Source organism: Opisthocomus hoazin, chromosome 23, assembly GCF_030867145.1.
Source record: "Opisthocomus hoazin isolate bOpiHoa1 chromosome 23, bOpiHoa1.hap1, whole genome shotgun sequence".
In the NCBI taxonomy this organism is placed as follows: Eukaryota; Metazoa; Chordata; class Aves; order Opisthocomiformes; family Opisthocomidae; genus Opisthocomus; species Opisthocomus hoazin.
The window spans coordinates 2,549,473-2,572,139 of record NC_134436.1 but is presented as its reverse complement, the minus strand read 5'-3'; positions in this window follow the sequence as shown (position 1 = coordinate 2,572,139).

The window sequence follows — 22,667 nt, the reverse complement described above, 5'->3', positions numbered from 1 at the left end:
CTTGTCTTGCCACCTCAAACTTCAAACGCATGCTGGGAATGGTGGTGTACCTGCTAGGCTCCTTTCGCAGACCTGCTCTTGAAATGCGAACGTCTGCAGATAGCTGGCAGCCAGAAGGGGCTAGCCTGGAAAGCTGTTGCTCAGCCTCATCTGCCCATGGCACTGTTCGCATAGAGGCACAGAGAATGGGGCTGCTTGCTTATCTTGCCACTTGAAACTTCAAACGCATGCTGGGAATGGTGGTGTCCCTTCCAGGCTCCTATCACAGCCCTGCTCCGAAAGAGCGAACGTCTGCAGATAGCTGGCAGCCAGAAGGGGCTAGCCTGGAAAGCTGTTGCTCAGCCTCATCTGCCCATGGCAGTGCTCGCACAGAGGCAGAGAGAATGGGGCTCCTTGCTTGTCTTGCCACCTCAAACTTCAAACGTAGCCTGGGAAAGTTGGTGTCCCAGCCAGGCTCCTTTCGCAGCCCTGCTCCGAAAGTGCGAACGTCTGCACATAGCTGGCAGCCAGAAGGTGCTAGCCTGGAAAGCTGTTGCTCAGCCTCATCTGCCCATGGCACTGCTCGCACAGAGGCACAGAGAATGGGGCTGCTTGCTTGTCTTGCCACCTCAAACTTCAAACGTAGCCTGGGAAAGATGGTGTACCTGCTAGGCTCCTTTCGCAGCCCTGCTCTTGATATGCGAACGCCTGCAGATAGCTGGCAGCGAGAAGGGGCTAGCCTGGAAAGCTGTTGCTCAGCCTCATCTGCCCATGGCAGTGCTCGCACAGAGGCACAGAGAATGGGGCTGCTTGCTTGTCTTGCCACCTCAAACTTCAAACGTAGCCTGGGAATGGTGGTGTCCCTGCCAGGCTCCTTTCGCAGCCCTGCTCTAAAAATGCGAACGTCTGCAGGTAGCTGGCAGCCAGAAGGGGCTAGCCTGGAAAGCTGTTGCTCAGCCTCATCTGCCCATGGCACTGCTCGCACAGAGGCACAGAGAATGGGGCTGCTTGCTTGTCTTGCCACCTCAAACTTCAAACGCATGCTGGGAATGGTGGTGTCTCTGCCAGGCTCCTTTCACAGCCCTGCTCTTGAAATGCGAACGTCTGCAGATAGTTGGCAGCCAGAAGGCGCTATCCTGGAAAGCTTTTGCTCAACCTCATCTGCCCATGGCACTGGTCACACAGAGGCACAGAGACTGGGGCTGCTTGATTGTCTTGCCACCTCAAACTTCAAACACATGCTGGGAATGGTTGTGTCCCTGTCAGGCTCCTTTCGCAGCCCTGATCTTAAAATGCGAACGTCTGCAGATAGCTGGCAGCCAGAAGGGGCAAGCCTGGAAAGGTGTTTCTCAGCCTCATCTGCCCGTGGCAGTGCTCGCACAGAGGCACAGAGAATGGGGCTGCTTGCTTGTCTTGCCACTTCAAACTTCAAAAGCATGCTGGGAATGTTGGTGTCTCTGCCAGGCTGCTTTCACAGCCCTGCTCCGAAAGTGCGAACGTCTGCAGATAGCTGGCAGCCAGAAGGGGCTAGCCTGGAAAGCTGTTGCTCAGCCTCATCTGCCCATGGCAGTGCTCGCACAGAGGCACAGAGAATGGGGCTCCTTGCTTGTCTTGCCACCTCAAACTTCAAACGTAGTCTGGGAAAGTTGGTGTCCCAGCCAGGCTCCTTTCGCAGCCCTTCTTCGAAAGTGCGAACGTCTGCAGATAGCTGGCAGCCAGAAGGGGCTAGCCTGGAAAGCTGTTGCTCAGCCTCATCTGCCCATGGCAGTGCTCGCACAGAGGCACAGAGAATGGGGCTGCTTGCTTGTCTTGCCACCTCAAACTTCAAACGTAGCCTGGGAAAGATGGTGTACCTGCTAGGCTCCTTTCGCAGCCCTGCTCTTGATATGCGAACGTCTGCAGATAGCTGGCAGCGAGAAGGGGCTAGCCTGGAAAGCTGTTGCTCAGCCTCATCTGCCCATGGCAGTGCTCGCACAGAGGCACAGAGAATGGGACTGCTTGCTCATCTTGCCACTTGAAACTTCAAACGCATGCTGGGAATGGTGGTGTCCCAGCCAGGCTCCTTTCGCAGCCCTGCTCCGAAAGTGCGAACGTCTGCAGATAGCTGGCAGCCAGAAGGGGCTAGCCTGGAAAGCTGTTGCTCAGCCTCATCTGCCCATGGCACTGCTCGCACAGAGGCACAGAGAATGGGGCTGCTTGCTTGTCTTGCCACCTCAAACTTCAAACGTAACCTGGGAAAGACGGTGCACCTGCTAGGCTCCTTTCGCAGCCCTGCTCTTGAAATGCGAACGTCTGCAGATAGCTGGCAGGCAGAAGGGGCTAGCCTGGAAAGCTGTTGCTCAGCCTCATCTGCCCATGGCACTGTTCGCATAGAGGCACAGAGAATGGGGCTGCTTGCTTATCTTGCCACTTGAAACTTCAAACGCATGCTGGGAATGGTGGTGTCCCTGCCAGGCTCCTTTCGCAGCCCTGCTCCGAAAGTGCGAACGTCTGCAGATAGCTGGCAGCCAGAAGGGGCTAGCCTGGAAAGCTGTTGCTCAGCCTCATCTGCCCATGGCACTGCTCGCACAGAGGCACAGAGAATGGGTCTGCTTGCTTGTCTTGCCACCTCAAACTTCAAACGTATCCTGGGAATGGTGGTGTCCCAGCCAGGCTCCTTTCGCAGCCCTGCTCCGAAAGTGCGAACGTCTGCAGATAGCTGGCAGCCAGAAGGTGCTAGCCTGGAAAGCTGTTGCTCAGCCTCATCTGCCCATGGCACTGTTCGCATAGAGGCACAGAGAATGGGGCTGCTTGCTTATCTTGCCACTTGAAACTTCAAACGCATGCTGGGAATGGTGGTGTCCCTGCTAGGCTCCTTTCGCAGCCCTGCTCTTGAAATGCGAACGTCTGCAGATAGCTGGCAGCCAGAAGGGGCTATCCTGGAAAGCTGTTGCTCAGCCTCATCTGCCCATGGCACTGCTCGCACAGAGACACAGAGAATGGGGCTGCTTGCTTGTCTTGCCACCTCAAACTTCAAACGTAGCCTGGGAAAGTTGGTGTCCCAGCCAGGCTCCTTTCGCAGCCCTGCTCCGAAAGTGCGAATGTCTGCACATAGCTGGCAGCCAGAAGGGGCTAGCCTGGAAAGCTGTTGCTCAGCCTCATCTGCCCATGGCACTGTTCGCATAGAGGCACAGAGAATGGGGCTGCTTGCTTATCTTGCCACTTGAAACTTCAAACGCATGCTGGGAATGGTGGTGTCCCTGCTAGGCTCCTTTCGCAGCCCTGCTCTTGAAATGCGAACGTCTGCAGATAGCTGGCAGCCAGAAGGGGCTATCCTGGCAAGCTGTTGCTCAGCCTCATCTGCCCATGGCACTGCTCGCACAGAGGCACAGAGAATGGGGCTCCTTGCTTATCTTGCAACTTGAAACTTCAAAAGCATCCTGGGAATGTTGGTGTCTCTGCCAGGCTCCTTTCAAAGCCCTGCTCCGAAAGTGCGAACGTCTGCAGATAGCTGGCAGCCAGAAGGGGCTATCCTGGAAAGCTGTTGCTCAGCCTCATCTGCCCATGGCACTGCTCGCACAGAGGCACAGAGAATGGGTCTGCTTGCTTGTCTTGCCACCTCAAACTTCAAACGTAGCCTGGGAAAGATGGTGTACCTGCTAGGCTCCTTTGGCAGCCCTGCTCTTGAAATGCGAACGTCTGCAGATAGCTGGCAGGCAGAAGGGGCTAGCCTGGAAAGCTGTTGCTCAGCCTCATCTGCCCATGGCAGTGCTCGCACAGAGGCACAGAGAATGGGGCTGCTTGCTTGTCTTGCCACCTCAAACTTCAAACGCATGCTGGGAAAGTTGGTGTCCCAGCCAGGCTGCTTTCACAGCCCTGCTCTTAAAATGCGAACGTCTGCAGATAGTTGGCAGCCAGAAGGGGCTAGCCTGGAAAGCTTTTGCTTAACCTCATCTGCCCATGGCACTGCTCACACAGAGGCACAGAGACTGGGGCTGCTTGCTTGTCTTGCCACCTCAAACTTCAAACGCATGCTGTGAATGGTTGTGTCCCTGTCAGGCTCCTTTCGCAGCCCTGCTCTTAAAATGCGAACGTCTGCAGGTAGCTGGCAGCCAGAAGGGGCTAGCCTGGAAAGCTGTTTCTCAGCCTCATCTGCCCATGGCACTGTTCGCATAGAGGCACAGAGAATGGGGCTGCTTGCTTATCTTGCAACTTGAAACTTCAAAAGCATCCTGGGAATGTTGGTGTCTCTGCCAGGCTCCTTTCAAAGCCCTGCTCCGAAAGTGCGAACGTCTGCAGATAGCTGGCAGCCAGAAGGGGCTATCCTGGAAAGCTGTTGCTCAGCCTCATCTGCCCATGGCACTGCTCGCACAGAGGCAGAGAGAATGGGGCTGCTTGCTTGTCTTGCCACCTCAAACTTCAAACGTAGCCTGGGAAAGACGGTGTACCTGCTAGGCTCCTTTGGCAGCCCTGCTCTTGAAATGCGAACGTCTGCAGATAGCTGGCAGGCAGAAGGGGCTAGCCTGGAAAGCTGTTGCTCAGCCTCATCTGCCCATGGCAGTGCTCGCACAGAGGCACAGAGAATGGGGCTGCTTGCTTGTCTTGCCACCTCAAACTTCAAACGTAGCCTGGGAAAGTTGGTGTCCCAGCCAGGCTGCTTTCGCAGCCCTGCTCTTGAAATGCGAACGTCTGCAGATAGCTGGCAGCCAGAAGGTGCTAGCCTGGAAAGCTGTTGCTCAGCCTCATCTGCCCATGGCACTGCTCGCACAGAGGCACAGAGAATGGGGCTGCTTGCTTGTCTTGCCACCTCAAACTTCAAACGTAGCCTGGGAAAGTTGTTGTCCCAGCCAGGCTGCTTTCGCAGCCCTGCTCTTGAAATGCGAACGTCTGCAGATAGCTGGCAGGCAGAAGGGGCTAGCCTGGAAAGCTGTTGCTCAGCCTCATCTGCCCATGGCACTGTTCGCATAGAGGCACAGAGAATGGGGCTGCTTGCTTGTCTTGCCACTTGAAAGTTCAAACGCATGCTGGTAATGGTGGTGTCCCTGCTAAGCTCCTTTCGCAGCCCTGCTCCTGAAGTGCGAACGTCTGCAGATAGCTGGCAGGCAGAAGGGGCTATCCTGGAAAGCTGTTGCTCAGCCTCATCTGCCCATGGCACTGCTCGCACAGAGGCACAGAGAATGGGGCTGCTTGCTTGTCTTGCCACCTCAAACTTCAAACGTAGCCTGGGAAAGTTGGTGTCCCAGCCAGGCTCCTTTCGCAGCCCTGCTCCGAAAGTTCGAACGTCTGCAGATAGCTGGCAGCCAGAAGGTGCTAGCCTGGAAAGCTGTTGCTCAGCCTCATCTGCCCATGGCACTGCTCGCACAGAGGCACAGAGAATGGGGCTCCTTGCTTGTCTTGCCACCTCAAACTTCAAACGTAGCCTGGGAATGGTGGTGTCCCAGCCAGGCTCCTTTCGCAGCCCTGCTCTTGAAATGCGAACGTCTGCAGATAGCTGGCAGCCAGAAGGTGCTAGCCTGGAAAGCTGTTGCTCAGCCTCATCTGCCCATGGTACTGCTCGCACAGAGGCACAGAGAATGGATCTCCATGCTTCTCTTGCCACCTCAAACTTGAAACGTAGCCTGGGAAAGATGCTGTCCCTGCCAGGCTCCTATCACAGACCTGCTCTTGAAATGCGAACGCCTGCAGATAGCTGGCAGGCAGAAGGGGCTATCCTGGAAAGCTGTTGCTCAGCCTCATCTGCCCATGGCAGTGCTCGCACAGAGGCACAGAGAATGGGGCTGCTTGCTTGTCTTGCCACCTCAAACTTCAAACGTAGCCTGGGAAAGTTGGTGTCCCAGCCAGGCTCCTTTCGCAGCCCTGCTCTTGAAATGCGAACGTCTGCAGAGAGCTGGCAGCCAGAAGGGGCTATCCTGGAAAGCTGTTGCTCAGCCTCATCTGCCCATGGCACTGTTCGCATAGAGGCACAGAGAATGGGGCTACTTGCTTATCTTGCCACTTGAAACTTCAAACGCATGCTGGGAAAGATGGTGTCCCTTCTAGGCTCCTTTCGCAGCCCTGCTCTTGAAATGCGAACGTCTGCAGATAGCTGGCAGCCAGAAGGCACTAGCCTGGAAAGCTGTTGCTCAGTCTCATCTGCCCATGGCAGTGCTCACACAGAGGCACAGAGAATGGGGCTGCTTGCTTGTCTTGCCACCTCAAACTTCAAACGTAGCCTGGGAATGGTGGTGTCCCAGCCAGGCTCCTTTCGCAGCCCTGCTCCGAAAGTGCGAACGTCTGCAGATAGCTGGCAAGCAGAAGGGGCTATCCTGGAAAGTTGTTGCTCAGCCTCATCTGCCCATGGCAGTGCTCGCACAGAGTCACAGAGAATGGGGCTGCTTGCTTGTCTTGCCACCTCAAACTTCAAACGTAGCCTGGGAATGTTGGTATCCCAGCCAGGCTCCTTTCGCAGTTCTGCTCCGAAAGTTCGAACGTCTGCAGATAGCTGGCAGGCAGAAGGGGCTAGCCTGGAAAGCTGTTGCTCAGCCTCATCTGCCCATGGCACTGTTCGCATAGAGGCACAGAGAATGGGGCTGCTTGCCTGTCTTGCCACCTCAAACGTCAAACGTAGCCTGGGAAAGCTGGTGTCCCAGCCAGGCTCCTTTCGCAGCCCTGCTCTTGAAATGCGAACGTCTGCAGATAGCTGGCAGCCAGAAGGTGCTACCCTGGAAAGCTGTTGCTCAGCCTCATCTGCCCATGGCACTGCTCGCACAGAGGCACAGAGAATGGGGCTCCTTGCTTGTCTTGCCACCTCAAACTTCAAACGTAGCCTGGGAATGGTGGTGTCCCAGCCAGGCTCCTTTCGCAGCCCTGCTCCGAAAGTGCGAACGTCTGCAGATAGCTGGCAGCCAGAAGGTGCTAGCCTGGAAAGCTGTTGCTCAGCCTCATCTGCCCATGGCACTGTTCGCATAGAGGCACCGAGAATGGGGCTGCTTGCTTATCTTGCCACTTGAAACTTCAAACGCATGCTGGGAATGGTGGTGTCCCTTCTAGGCTCCTTTCGCAGCCCTGCTCTTGAAATGAGAACGTCTGCAGATAGCTGGCAGCCAGAAGGGGCTATCCTGGAAAGCTGTTGCTCAGCCTCATCTGCCCATGGCACTGCTCGCACAGAGACACAGAGAATGGGGCTGCTTGCTTGTCTTGCCACCTCAAACTTCAAACGTAGCCTGGGAAAGTTGGTGTCCCAGCCAGGCTCCTTTCGCAGCTCTGCTCCGAAAGTGCGAATGTCTGCAGATAGCTGGCAGCCAGAAGGTGCTAGCCTGGAAAGCTGTTGCTCAGCCTCATCTGCCCATGGCACTGTTCGCATAGAGGCACAGAGAATGGGGCTGCTTGCTTATCTTGCCACTTGAAACTTCAAACGCATGCTGGGAATGGTGGTGTCCCTGCTAGGCTCCTTTCGCAGCCCTGCTCTTGAAATGCGAACGTCTGCAGATAGCTGGCAGCCAGAAGGGGCTATCCTGGAAAGCTGTTGCTCAGCCTCATCTGCCCATGGCACTGCTCGCACAGAGGCACAGAGAATGGGGCTCCTTGCTTATCTTGCAACTTGAAACTTCAAACGCTTGCTGGGAATGTTGGTGTCTCTGCCAGGCTCCTTTCAAAGCCCTGCTCCGAAAGTGCGAACGTCTGCAGATAGCTGGCAGCCAGAAGGGGCTATCCTGGAAAGCTGTTGCTCAGCCTCATCTGCCCATGGCACTGTTCGCACAGAGGCACAGAGAATGGGTCTGCTTGCTTGTCTTGCCACCTCAAACTTCAAACGTAGCCTGGGAAAGATGGTGTACCTGCTAGGCTCCTTTGGCAGCCCTGCTCTTGAAATGCGAACGTCTGCAGATAGCTGGCAGGCAGAAGGGGCTAGCCTGGAAAGCTGTTGCTCAGCCTCATCTGCCCATGGCAGTGCTCGCACAGAGGCACAGAGAATGGGGCTGCTTGCTTGTCTTGCCACCTGAAACTTCAAACGCATGCTGGGAAAGTTGGTGTCCCAGCCAGGCTCCTTTCACAGCCCTGGTCTTGAAATGCGAACGTCTGCAGATAGTTGGCAGCCAGAAGGGGCTAGCCTGGAAAGCTTTTGCTCAACCTCATCTGCCCATGGCACTGCTCACACAGAGGCACAGAGACTGGGGCTGCTTGCTTGTCTTGCCACCTCAAACTTCAAACGCATGCTGTGAATGGTTGTGTCCCTGTCAGGCTCCTTTCGCAGCCCTGCTCTTAAAATGCGAACGTCTGCAGGTAGATGGCAGCCAGAAGGGGCTAGCCTGGAAAGCTGTTTCTCAGCCTCATCTGCCCATGGCACTGTTCGCATAGAGGCACAGAGAATGGGGCTGCTTGCTTATCTTGCAACTTGAAACTTCAAAAGCATCCTGGGAATGTTGGTGTCTCTGCCAGGCTCCTTTCAAAGCCCTGCTCCGAAAGTGCGAACGTCTGCAGATAGCTGGCAGCCAGAAGGGGCTAGCCTGGAAAGCTGTTGCTCAGCCTCATCTGCCTATGGCACTGCTCGCACAGAGGCACAGAGAATGGGTCTGCTTGCTTGTCTTGCCACCTCAAACTTCAAACGTAGCCTGGGAAAGATGGTGTACCTGCCAGGCTCCTATCACAGACCTGCTCTTGAAATGCGAACGTCTGCAGATAGCTGGCAGGCAGAAGGGGCTAGCCTGGAAAGCTGTTGCTCAGCCTCATCTGCCCATGGCAGTGCTCGCACAGAGGCACAGAGAATGGGGCTGCTTGCTTGTCTTGCCACCTCAAACTTCAAACGTAGCCTGGGAAAGTTGGTGTCCCAGCCAGGCTCCTTTCGCAGCCCTGCTCTTGAAATGCGAACGTCTGCAGAGAGCTGGCAGCCAGAAGGGGCTATCCTGTAAAGCTGCTGCTCAGCCTCATCTGCCCATGGCACTGTTCGCATAGAGGCACAGAGAATGGGGCTACTTGCTTATCTTGCCACTTGAAACTTCAAACGCATGCTGGGAAAGATGGTGTCCCTTCTAGGCTCCTTTCGCAGCCCTGCTCTTGAAATGCGAACGTCTGCAGATAGCTGGCAGCCAGAAGGCACTAGCCTGGAAAGCTGTTGCTCAGTCTCATCTGCCCATGGCAGTGCTCACACAGAGGCACAGAGAATGGGGCTGCTTGCTTGTCTTGCCACCTCAAACTTCAAACGTAGCCTGGGAATGGTGGTGTCCCAGCCAGGCTCCTTTCGCAGCCCTGCTCCGAAAGTGCGAACGTCTGCAGATAGCTGGCAGCCAGAAGGTGCTAGCCTGGAAAGCTGTTGCTCAGCCTCATCTGCCCATGGCACTGCTCGCACAGAGGCACAGAGAATGGGGCTGCTTGCTTATCTTGCCACCTCAAACTTCAAACGTAGCCTGGGAAAGATGGTGTCCCTGCCAGGCTCCTTTCGCAGCCCTGCTCCGAAAGTGCGAACGTCTGCAGATAGCTGGCAAGCAGAAGGGGCTATCCTGGAAAGTTGTTGCTCAGCCTCATCTGCCCATGGCAGTGCTCGCACAGAGGCACAGAGAATGGGGCTGCTTGCTTGTCTTGCCACCTCAAACTTCAAACGTAGCCTGGGAATGTTGGTACCCCAGCCAGGCTCCTTTCGCAGTTCTGCTCCGAAAGTTCGAACGTCTGCAGATAGCTGGCAGGCAGAAGGGGCTAGCCTGGAAAGCTGTTGCTCAGCCTCATCTGCCCATGGCACAGTTCGCATAGAGGCACAGAGAATGGGGCTGCTTGCCTGTCTTGCCACCTCAAACGTCAAACGTAGCCTGGGAAAGCTGGTGTCCCAGCCAGGCTCCTTTCGCAGCCCTGCTCTTGAAATGCGAACGTCTGCAGATAGCTGGCAGCCAGAAGGTGCTACCCTGGAAAGCTGTTGCTCAGCCTCATCTGCCCATGTCACTGCTCGCACAGAGGCACAGAGAATGGGGCTCCTTGCTTGTCTTGCCACCTCAAACTTCAAACGTAGCCTGGGAATGGTGGTGTCCCAGCCAGGCTCCTTTCGCAGCCCTGCTCCGAAAGTGCGAACGTCTGCAGATAGCTGGCAGCCAGAAGGTGCTAGCCTGGAAAGCTGTTGCTCAGCCTCATCTGCCCATGGCACTGTTCGCATAGAGGCACCGAGAATGGGGCTGCTTGCTTATCTTGCCACTTGAAACTTCAAACGCATGCTGGAAATGGTGGTGTCCCTGCTAGGCTCCTTTCGCAGCCCTGCTCTTGAAATGAGAACGTCTGCAGATAGCTGGCAGCCAGAAGGGGCTATCCTGGAAAGCTGTTGCTCATCCTCATCTGCCCATGGCACTGCTCGCACAGAGACACAGAGAATGGGGCTGCTTGCTTGTCTTGCCACCTCAAACTTCAAACGTAGCCTGGGAAAGTTGGTGTCCCAGCGAGGCTCCTTTGGCAGCCCTGCTCTTGAAATGCGAACGTCTGCAGATAGCTGGCAGCCAGAAGGGACTAGCCTGGAAAGCTGTTGCTCAGCCTCATCTGCCCATGGCAGTGCTCGCACAGAGGCACAGAGAATGGGGCTGCTTGCTTGTCTTGCCACCTCAAACTTCAAACGCATGCTGGGAAAGTTGGTGTCCCAGCCAGGCTCCTTTCACAGCCCTGGTCTTGAAATGCGAACGTCTGCAGATAGTTGGCAGCCAGAAGGGGCTAGCCTGGAAAGCTTTTGCTCAACCTCATCTGCCCATGGCACTGCTCACACAGAGGCACAGAGACTGGGGCTGCTTGCTTGTCTTGCCACCTCAAACTTCAAACGCATGCTGTGAATGGTTGTATCCCTGTCAGGCTCCTTTCGCAGCCCTGCTCTTAAAATGCGAACGTCTGCAGGTAGATGGCAGCCAGAAGGGGCTAGCCTGGAAAGCTGTTTCTCAGCCTCATCTGCCCATGGCACTGTTCGCATAGAGGCACAGAGAATGGGGCTGCTTGCTTATCTTGCAACTTGAAACTTCAAAAGCATCCTGGGAATGTTGGTGTCTCTGCCAGGCTCCTTTCAAAGCCCTGCTCCGAAAGTGCGAACGTCTGCAGATAGCTGGCAGCCAGAAGGGGCTATCCTGGAAAGCTGTTGCTCAGCCTCATCTGCCCATGGCACTGCTCGCACAGAGGCACAGAGAATGGGTCTGCTTGCTTGTCTTGCCACCTCAAACTTCAAACGTAGCCTGGGAAAGATGGTGTACCTGCTAGGCTCCTTTGGCAGCCCTGCTCTTGAAATGCGAACGTCTGCAGATAGCTGGCAGGCAGAAGGGGCTAGCCTGGAAAGCTGTTGCTCAGCCTCATCTGCCCATGGCAGTGCTCGCACAGAGGCACAGAGAATGGGGCTGCTTGCTTGTCTTGCCACCTCAAACTTCAAACGTAGCCTGGGAAAGTTGGTGTCCCAGCCAGGCTGCTTTCGCAGCCCTGCTCTTGAAATGCGAACGTCTGCAGATAGCTGGCAGCCAGAAGGTGCTAGCCTGGAAAGCTGTTGCTCAGCCTCATCTGCCCATGGCACTGCTCGCACAGAGGCACAGAGAATGGGGCTGCTTGCTTGTCTTGCCACCTCAAACTTCAAACGTAGCCTGGGAAAGTTGTTGTCCCAGCCAGGCTGCTTTCGCAGCCCTGCTCTTGAAATGCGAACGTCTGCAGATAGCTGGCAGGCAGAAGGGGCTAGCCTGGAAAGCTGTTGCTCAGCCTCATCTGCCCATGGCACTGTTCGCATAGAGGCACAGAGAATGGGGCTGCTTGCTTGTCTTGCCACTTGAAAGTTCAAACGCATGCTGGTAATGGTGGTGTCCCTGCTAAGCTCCTTTCGCAGCCCTGCTCCTGAAGTGCGAACGTCTGCAGATAGCTGGCAGCCAGAAGGGGCTATCCTGGAAAGCTGTTGCTCAGCCTCATCTGCCCATGGCACTGCTCGCACAGAGGCACAGAGAATGGGGCTGCTTGCTTGTCTTGCCACCTCAAACTTCAAACGTAGCCTGGGAAAGTTGGTGTCCCAGCCAGGATCCTTTCGCAGCCCTGCTCCGAAAGTTCGAACGTCTGCAGATAGCTGGCAGCCAGAAGGCGCTAGCCTGGAAAGCTGTTGCTTAGCCTCATCTGCCCATGGCACTGCTCGCACAGAGGCACAGAGAATGGGGCTCCTTGCTTGTCTTGCCACCTCAAACTTCAAACGTAGCCTGGGGATGGTGGTGTCCCAGCCAGGCTCCTTTCGCAGCCCTGCTCTTGAAATGCGAACGTCTGCAGATAGCTGGCAGCCAGAAGGTGCTAGCCTGGAAAGCTGTTGCTCAGCCTCATCTGCCCATGGTACTGCTCGCACAGAGGCACAGAGAATGGATCTCCATGCTTCTCTTGCCACCTCAAACTTGAAACGTAGCCTGGGAAAGATGCTGTCCCTGCCAGGCTCCTATCACAGACCTGCTCTTGAAATGCGAACGCCTGCAGATAGCTGGCAGGCAGAAGGGGCTATCCTGGAAAGCTGTTGCTCAGCCTCATCTGCCCATGGCAGTGCTCGCACAGAGGCACAGAGAATGGGGCTGCTTGCTTGTCTTGCCACCTCAAACTTCAAACGTAGCCTGGGAAAGTTGTTGTCCCAGCCAGGCTCCTTTCGCAGCCCTGCTCTTGAAATGCGAACGTCTGCAGATAGCTGGCAGCCAGAAGGGGCTATCCTGGAAAGCTGTTGCTCAGCCTCATCTGCCCATGGCAGTGCTCGCACAGAGGCACAGAGAATGGGGCTCCTTGCTTGTCTTGCCACCTCAAACTTCAAACGTAGCCTGGGAAAGATGGTGTCCCTGCCAGGCTCCTATCACATCCCTGCTCCGAAAGTGCGAACGTCTGCAGATAGCTGGCAAGCAGAAGGGGCTATCCTGGAAAGTTGTTGCTCAGCCTCATCTGCCCATGGCAGTGCTCGCACAGAGGCACAGAGAATGGGGCTGCTTGCTTGTCTTGCCACCTCAAACTTCAAACGTAGCCTGGGAATGTTGGTATCCCAGCCAGGCTCCTTTCGCAGTTCTGCTCCGAAAGTTCGAACGTCTGCAGATAGCTGGCAGGCAGAAGGGGCTAGCCTGGAAAGCTGTTGCTCAGCCTCATCTGCCCATGGCACTGTTCGCATAGAGGCACAGAGAATGGGGCTGCTTGCCTGTCTTGCCACCTCAAACTTCAAACGTAGCCTGGGAAAGCTGGTGTCCCAGCCAGGCTCCTTTCGCAGCCCTGCTCTTGAAATGCGAACGTCTGCAGATAGCTGGCAGCCAGAAGGGGCTACCCTGGAAAGCTGTTGCTCAGTCTCATCTGCCCATGGCAGTGCTCACACAGAGGCACAGAGAATGGGGCTGCTTGCTTGTCTTGCCACCTCAAACTTCAAACGTAGCCTGGGAATGGTGGTGTCCCAGCCAGGCTCCTTTCGCAGCCCTGCTCCGAAACTGCGAACGTCTGCAGATAGCTGGCAGCCAGAAGGTGCTAGCCTGGAAAGCTGTTGCTCAGCCTCATCTGCCCATGGCACTGCTCGCACAGAGGCACAGAGAATGGGGCTCCTTGCTTGTCTTGCCACCTCAAACTTCAAACGCATGCTGGGCAAGATGGTGTCCCTGCCAGGCTCCTATCACAGCCCTGCTCCGAAAGTGCGAACGTCTGCAGATAGCTGGCAGCCAGAAGGGGCTATCCTGGAAAGTTGTTGCTCAGCCTCATCTGCCCATGGCAGTGCTCGCACAGAGGCACAGAGAATGGGGCTGCTTGCTTGTCTTGCCACCTCAAACTTCAAACGTAGCCTGGGAATGTTGGTATCCCAGCCAGGCTCCTTTCGCAGTTCTGCTCCGAAAGTTCGAACGTCTGCAGATAGCTGGCAGGCAGAAGGGGCTAGCCTGGAAAGCTGTTGCTCAGCCTCATCTGCCCATGGCACTGTTCGCATAGAGGCACAGAGAATGGGGCTGCTTGCCTGTCTTGCCACCTCAAACTTCAAACGTAGCCTGGGAAAGTTGGTGTCCCAGCCAGGCTCCTTTCGCAGCCCTGCTCTTGAAATGCGAACGTCTGCAGATAGCTGGCAGCCAGAAGGGGCTACCCTGGAAAGCTGTTGCTCAGCCTCATCTGCCCATGGCACTGCTCGCACAGAGGCACAGAGAATGGGGCTCCTTGCTTGTCTTGCCACCTCAAACTTCAAACATAGCCTGGGAAAGATGGTGTACCTGCTAGGCTCCTTTCGCAGCCCTGCTCGTGAAATGCGAACGTCTGCAGATAGCTGGCAGCCAGAAGGGGCTAGCCTGGAAAGCTGTTGCTCAGCCTCATCTGCCCATGGCAGTGCTCGCATAGAGGCACAGAGAATGGGGCTGCTTGCTTATCTTGCCACTTGAAACTTCAAACGCATGCTGGGAATGGTGGTGTCCCTGCCAGGCTCCTTTACCAGCCCTGCTCCGAAAGTGCGAACGTCTGCAGATAGCTGGCAGCCAGAAGGGGCTAGCCTGGAAAGCTGTTGCTCAGCCTCATCTGCCCATGACAGTGCTCGCACAGAGGCACAGAGAATGGGGCTGCTTGCTTGTCTTGCCACCTCAAACTTCAAACGCATGCTGGTCATGGTGGTGTCCCTGCTAAGCTCCTTTCGCAGCCCTGCTCCTGAAATGCGAACGTCTGCAGATAGCTGGCACGCAGCAGGGGCTATCCTTGAAAGCTGTTGCTCAGCCTCATCTGTCCATGGCACTGCTCGCACAGAGGCACAGAGAATGGGGCTCCTTGCTTGTCTTGCCACCTCAAACTTCAAACGTAGCCTGGGAAAGTTGGTGTGCCAGCCAGGCTCCTTTCGCAGCCCTGCTCCGAAAGTGCGAACGTCTGCAGATAGCTGGCAGCCAGAAGGGGCTAGCCTGGAAAGCTGTTGCTCAGCCTCATCTGCCCATGGCACTGCTAGCACAGAGGCACAGAGAATGGGGCTCCTTGCTTGTCTTGCCACCTCAAACTTCAAACGTAGCCTGGGAATGGTGGTGTCCCAGCCAGGCTCCTTTCGCAGCCCTGCTCTTGAAATGCGAACGTCTGCAGATAGCTGGCAGCCAGAAGGTGCTAGCCTGGAAAGCTGTTGCTCAGCCTCATCTGCCCGTGGTACTGCTCGCACAGAGGCACAGAGAATGTATCTCCATGCTTCTCTTGCCACCTCAAACTTGAAACGTAGCCTGGGAAAGATGCTGTCCCTGCCATGCTCCTATCACAGACCTGCTCTTGAAATGCGAACGCCTGCAGATAGCTGGCAGGCAGAAGGGGCTATCCTGGAAAGCTGTTGCTCAGCCTCATCTGCCCATGGCAGTGCTCGCACAGAGGCACAGAGAATGGGGCTGCTTGCTTGTCTTGCCACCTCAAACTTCAAACGTAGCCTGGGAAAGTTGGTGTCCCAGCCAGGCTCCTTTCGCAGCCCTGCTCTTGAAATGCGAACGTCTGCAGAGAGCTGGCAGCCAGAAGGGGCTATCCTGGAAAGCTGTTGCTCAGCCTCATCTGCCCATGGCACTGTTCGCATAGAGGCACAGAGAATGGGGCTACTTGCTTATCTTGCCACTTGAAACTTCAAACGCATGCTGGGAAAGATGGTGTCCCTTCTAGGCTCCTTTCGCAGCCCTGCTCTTGAAATGCGAACGTCTGCAGATAGCTGTCAGCCAGAAGGCACTAGCCTGGAAAGCTGTTGCTCAGTCTCATCTGCCCATGGCACTGCTCACACAGAGGCACAGAGAATGGGGCTGCTTGCTTGTCTTGCCACCTCAAAATTCAAACGTAGCCTGGGAATGGTGGTGTCCCAGCCAGGCTTCTTTCGCAGCCCTGCTCCGAAAGTGCGAACATCTGCAGATAGCTGGCAGCCAGAAGGTGCTAGCCTGGAAAGCTGTTGCTCAGCCTCATCTGCCCATGGCACTGCTCGCACAGAGGCACAGAGAATGGGGCTGCTTGCTTGTCTTGCCACCTCAAACTTCAAACGTAGCCTGGGAATGTTGGTATCCCAGCCAGGCTCCTTTCGCAGTTCTGCTCCGAAAGTTCGAACGTCTGCAGATAGCTGGCAGGCAGAAGGGGCTAGCCTGGAAAGCTGTTGCTCAGCCTCATCTGCCCATGGCACTGTTCGCATAGATGCACAGAGAATGGGGCTGCTTGCCTGTCTTGCCACCTCAAACTTCAAACGTAGCCTGGGAAAGCTGGTGTCCCAGCCAGGCTCCTTTCGCAGCCCTGCTCTTGAAATGCGAACGTCTGCAGATAGCTGGCAGCCAGAAGGTGCTACCCTGGAAAGCTGTTGCTCAGTCTCATCTGCCCATGGCAGTGCTCACACAGAGGCACAGAGAATGGGGCTGCTTGCTTGTCTTGCCACCTCAAACTTCAAACGTAGCCTGGGAAAGTTGGTGTCCCAGCCAGGCTCCTTTCGCAGCCCTGCTCCGAAAGTGCGAATGTCTGCAGATAGCTGGCAGCCAGAAGGTGCTAGCCTGGAAAGCTGTTGCTCAGCCTCATCTGCCCATGGCACTGTTCGCATAGAGGCACAGAGAATGGGGCTGCTTGCTTATCTTGCCACTTGAAACTTCAAACGCATGCTGGGAATGGTGGTGTCCCTGCTAGACTCCTTTCGCAGCCCTGCTCTTGAAATGCGAACGTCTGCAGATAGCTGGCAGCCAGAAGGGGCTATCCTGGAAAGCTGTTGCTCAGCCTCATCTGCCCATGGCAGTGCTCGCACAGAGGCACAGAGAATGGGGCTGCTTGCTTGTCTTGCCACCTCAAACTTCAAACGCATGCTGGGAAAGTTGGTGTCCCAGCCAGGCTCCTTTCACAGCCCTGGTCTTGAAATGCGAACGTCTGCAGGTAGTTGGCAGCCAGAAGGGGCTAGCCTGGAAAGCTTTTGCTCAACCTCATCTGCCCATGGCACTGCTCACACAGAGGCACAGAGACTGGGGCTGCTTGCTTGTCTTGCCACCTCAAACTTCAAACGCATGCTGTGAATGGTTGTATCCCTGTCAGGCTCCTTTCGCAGCCCTGCTCTTAAAATGCGAACGTCTGCAGGTAGATGGCAGCCAGAAGGGGCTAGCCTGGAAAGCTGTTTCTCAGCCTCATCTGCCCATGGCACTGTTCGCATAGAGGCACAGAGAATGGGGCTGCTTGCTTATCTTGCAACTTGAAACTTCAAAAGCATCCTGGGAATGTTGGTGTCTCTGCCAGGCTCCTTTCAAAGCCCTGCTCCGAAAGTGCGAACGTCTGCAGATAGCTGGCAGCCAGAAGGGGCTATCCTGGAAAGCTGTTGCTCAGCCTCATCTGCCCATGGCACTGCTCGCACAGAGGCACAGAGAATGGGGCTGCTTGCTTGTCTTGCCACCTCAAACTTCAAACGTAGCCTGGGAAAGATGGTGTACCTGCTAGGCTCCTTTGGCAGCCCTGCTCTTGAAATGCGAACGTCTGCAGATAGCTGGCAGGCAGAAGGGGCTAGCCTGGAAAGCTGTTGCTCAGCCTCATCTGCCCATGGCAGTGCTCGCACAGAGGCACAGAGAATGGGGCTGCTTGCTTGTCTTGCCACCTCAAACTTCAAACGTAGCCTGGGAAAGTTGGTGTCCCAGCCAGGCTGCTTTCGCAGCCCTGCTCTTGAAATGCGAACGTCTGCAGATAGCTGGCAGCCAGAAGGTGCTAGCCTGGAAAGCTGTTGCTCAGCCTCATCTGCCCATGGCACTGCTCGCACAGAGGCACAGAGAATGGGGCTGCTTGCTTGTCTTGCCACCTCAAACTTCAAACGTAGCCTGGGAAAGTTGTTGTCCCAGCCAGGCTGCTTTCGCAGCCCTGCTCTTGAAATGCGAACGTCTGCAGATAGCTGGCAGGCAGAAGGGGCTAGCCTGGAAAGCTGTTGCTCAGCCTCATCTGCCCATGGCACTGTTCGCATAGAGGCACAGAGAATGGGGCTGCTTGCTTGTCTTGCCACTTGAAAGTTCAAACGCATGCTGGTAATGGTGGTGTCCCTGCTAAGCTCCTTTCGCAGCCCTGCTCCTGAAGTGCGAACGTCTGCAGATAGCTGGCAGGCAGAAGGGGCTATCCTGGAAAGCTGTTGCTCAGCCTCATCTGCCCATGGCACTGCTCGCACAGAGGCACAGAGAATGGGGCTCCTTGCTTGTCTTGCCACCTCAAACTTCAAACGTAGCCTGGGAAAGATGGTGTCCCTGCCAGGCTCCTATCACATCCCTGCTCCGAAAGTGCGAACGTCTGCAGATAGCTGGCAGCCAGAAGGGGCTATCCTGGAAAGTTGTTGCTCAGCCTCATCTGCCCATGGCAGTGCTCGCACAGAGGCACAGAGAATGGGGCTGCTTGCTTGTCTTGCCACCTCAAACTTCAAACGTAGCCTGGGAATGTTGGTATCCCAGCCAGGCTCCTTTCGCAGTTCTGCTCCGAAAGTTCGAATGTCTGCAGATAGCTGGCAGGCAGAAGGGGCTAGCCTGGAAAGCTGTTGCTCAGCCTCATCTGCCCATGGCACTGTTCGCATAGAGGCACAGAGAATGGGGCTGCTTGCCTGTCTTGCCACCTCAAACTTCAAACGTAGCCTGGGAAAGCTGGTGTCCCAGCCAGGCTCCTTTCGCAGCCCTGCTCTTGAAATGCGAACGTCTGCAGATAGCTGGCAGCCAGAAGGTGCTACCCTGGAAAGCTGTTGCTCAGTCTCATCTGCCCATGGCAGTGCTCACACAGAGGCACAGAGAATGGGGCTGCTTGCTTGTCTTGCCACCTCAAACTTCAAACGTAGCCTGGGAAAGTTGGTGTCCCAGCCAGGCTCCTTTCGCAGCCCTGCTCCGAAATTGCGAATGTCTGCAGATAGCTGGCAGCCAGAAGGTGCTAGCCTGGAAAGCTGTTGCTCAGCCTCATCTGCCCATGGCACTGTTCGCATAGAGGCACAGAGAATGGGGCTGCTTGCTTATCTTGCCACTTGAAACTTCAAACGCATGCTGGGAATGGTGGTGTCCCTGCTAGGCTCCTTTCGCAGCCCTGCTCTTGAAATGCGAACGTCTGCAGATAGCTGGCAGCCAGAAGGGGCTATCCTGGAAAGCTGTTGCTCAGCCTCATCTGCCCATGGCACTGCTCGCACAGAGGCACAGAGAATGGGGCTCCTTGCTTATCTTGCAACTTGAAACTTCAAAAGCATCCTGGGAATGTTGGTGTCTCTGCCAGGCTCCTTTCAAAGCCCTGCTCCGAAAGTGCGAACGTCTGCAGATAGCTGGCAGCCAGAAGGGGCTATCCTGGAAAGGTGTTGCTCAGCCTCATCTGCCCATGGCACTGCTCGCACAGAGGCACAGAGAATGGGGCTGCTTGCTTGTCTTGCCACCTCAAACTTCAAACGTAGCCTGGGAAAGATGGTGTACCTGCTAGGCTCCTTTGGCAGCCCTGCTCTTGAAATGCGAACGTCTGCAGATAGCTGGCAGGCAGAAGGGGCTATCCTGGAAAGCTGTTGCTCAGCCTCATCTGCCCATGGCAGTGCTCGCACAGAGGCACAGAGAATGGGGCTGCTTGCTTGTCTTGCCACCTCAAACTTCAAACGCATGCTGGGAAAGTTGGTGTCCCAGCCAGGCTCCTTTCACAGCCCTGGTCTTGAAATGCGAACGTCTGCAGGTAGTTGGCAGCCAGAAGGGACTAGCCTGGAAAGCTTTTGCTCAACCTCATCTGCCCATGGCACTGCTCACACAGAGGCACAGAGACTGGGGCTGCTTGCTTGTCTTGCCACCTCAAACTTCAAACGCATGCTGTGAATGGTTGTATCCCTGTCAGGCTCCTTTCGCAGCCCTGCTCTTAAAATGCGAACGTCTGCAGGTAGATGGCAGCCAGAAGGGGCTAGCCTGGAAAGCTGTTACTCAGCCTCATCTGCCCATGGCACTGTTCGCATAGAGGCACAGAGAATGGGGCTGCTTGCTTATCTTGCAACTTGAAACTTCAAAAGCATCCTGGGAATGTTGGTGTCTCTGCCAGGCTCCTTTCAAAGCCCTGCTCCGAAAGTGCGAACGTCTGCAGATAGCTGGCAGCCAGAAGGGGCTATCCTGGAAAGCTGTTGCTCAGCCTCATCTGCCCATGGCACTGCTCGCACAGAGGCACAGAGAATGGGTCTGCTTGCTTGTCTTGCCACCTCAAACTTCAAACGTAGCCTGGGAAAGATGGTGTACCTGCTAGGCTCCTTTGGCAGCCCTGCTCTTGAAATGCGAACGTCTGCAGATAGCTGGCAGGCAGAAGGGGCTAGCCTGGAAAGCTGTTGCTCAGCCTCATCTGCCCATGGCAGTGCTCGCACAGAGGCACAGAGAATGGGGCTGCTTGCTTGTCTTGCCACCTCAAACTTCAAACGTAGCCTGGGAAAGTTGGTGTCCCAGCCAGGCTGCTTTCGCAGCCCTGCTCTTGAAATGCGAACGTCTGCAGATAGCTGGCAGGCAGAAGGGGCTAGCCTGGAAAGCTGTTGCTCAGCCTCATCTGCCCATGGCACTGCTCGCACAGAGGCACAGAGAATGGGGCTGCTTGCTTGTCTTGCCACCTCAAACTTCAAACGTAGCCTGGGAAAGTTGTTGTCCCAGCCAGGCTGCTTTCGCAGCCCTGCTCTTGAAATGCGAACGTCTGCAGATAGCTGGCAGGCAGAAGGGGCTAGCCTGGAAAGCTGTTGCTCAGCCTCATCTGCCCATGGCACTGTTCGCATAGAGGCACAGAGAATGGGGCTGCTTGCTTGTCTTGCCACTTGAAAGTTCAAACGCATGCTGGTAATGGTGGTGTCCCTGCTAAGCTCCTTTCGCAGCCCTGCTCCTGAAGTGCGAACGTCTGCAGATAGCTGGCAGGCAGAAGGGGCTATCCTGGAAAGCTGTTGCTCAGCCTCATCTGCCCATGGCACTGCTCGCACAGAGGCACAGAGAATGGGGCTGCTTGCTTGTCTTGCCACCTCAAACTTCAAACGTAGCCTGGGAAAGTTGGTGTCCCAGCCAGGCTCCTTTCGCAGCCCTGCTCCGAAAGTGCGAACGTCTGCAGATAGCTGGCAGCCAGAAGGTGCTAGCCTGGAAAGCTGTTGCTTAGCCTCATCTGCCCATGGCACTGCTCGCACAGAGGCACAGAGAATGGGGCTCCTTGCTTGTCTTGCCACCTCAAACTTCAAACGTAGCCTGGGGATGGTGGTGTCCCAGCCAGGCTCCTTTCGCAGCCCTGCTCTTGAAATGCGAACGTCTGCAGATAGCTGGCAGCCAGAAGGTGCTAGCCTGGAAAGCTGTTGCTCAGCCTCATCTGCCCATGGTACTGCTCGCACAGAGGCACAGAGAATGGATCTCCATGCTTCTCTTGCCACCTCAAACTTGAAACGTAGCCTGGGAAAGATGCTGTCCCTGCCAGGCTCCTATCACAGACCTGCTCTTGAAATGCGAACGCCTGCAGATAGCTGGCAGGCAGAAGGGGCTATCCTGGAAAGCTGTTGCTCAGCCTCATCTGCCCATGGCAGTGCTCGCACAGAGGCACAGAGAATGCGGCTGCTTGCTTGTCTTGCCACCTCAAACTTCAAACGTAGCCTGGGAAAGTTGTTGTCCCAGCCAGGCTCCTTTCGCAGCCCTGCTCTTGAAATGCGAACGTCTGCAGAGAGCTGGAAGCCAGAAGGGGCTATCCTGGAAAGCTGTTGCTCAGCCTCATCTGCCCATGGCACTGCTCGCACAGAGGCACAGAGAATGGGGCTCCTTGCTTGTCTTGCCACCTCAAACTTCAAACGTAGCCTGGGAAAGATGGTGTCCCTGCCAGGCTCCTATCACATCCCTGCTCCGAAAGTGCGAACGTCTGCAGATAGCTGGCAAGCAGAAGGGGCTATCCTGGAAAGTTGTTGCTCAGCCTCATCTGCCCATGGCAGTGCTCGCACAGAGGCACAGAGAATGGGGCTGCTTGCTTGTCTTGCCACCTCAAACTTCAAACGTAGCCTGGGAATGTTGGTATCCCAGCCAGGCTCCTTTCGCAGTTCTGCTCCGAAAGTTCGAACGTCTGCAGATAGCTGGCAGGCAGAAGGGGCTAGCCTGGAAAGCTGTTGCTCAGCCTCATCTGCCCATGGCACTGTTCGCATAGAGGCACAGAGAATGGGGCTGCTTGCCTGTCTTGCCACCTCAAACTTCAAACGTAGCCTGGGAAAGCTGGTGTCCCAGCCAGGCTCCTTTCGCAGCCCTGCTCTTGAAATGCGAACGTCTGCAGATAGCTGGCAGCCAGAAGGTGCTACCCTGGAAAGCTGTTGCTCAGTCTCATCTGCCCATGGCAGTGCTCACACAGAGGCACAGAGAATGGGGCTGCTTGCTTGTCTTGCCACCTCAAACTTCAAACGTAGCCTGGGAATGGTGGTGTCCCAGCCAGGCTCCTTTCGCAGCCCTGCTCCGAAACTGCGAACGTCTGCAGATAGCTGGCAGCCAGAAGGTGCTAGCCTGGAAAGCTGTTGCTCAGCCTCATCTGCCCATGGCACTGCTCGCACAGAGGCACAGAGAATGGGGCTCCTTGCTTGTCTTGCCACCTCAAACTTCAAACGCATGCTGGGAAAATGGTGTCCCTGCCAGGCTCCTATCACAGCCCTGCTCCGAAAGTGCGAACGTCTGCAGATAGCTGGCAGCCAGAAGGGGCTATCCTGGAAAGTTGTTGCTCAGCCTCATCTGCCCATGGCAGTGCTCGCACAGAGGCACAGAGAATGGGGCTGCTTGCTTGTCTTGCCACCTCAAACTTCAAACGTAGCCTGGGAAAGCTGGTGTCCCAGCCAGGCTCCTTTCACAGCCCTGCTCTTGAAATGCGAACGTCTG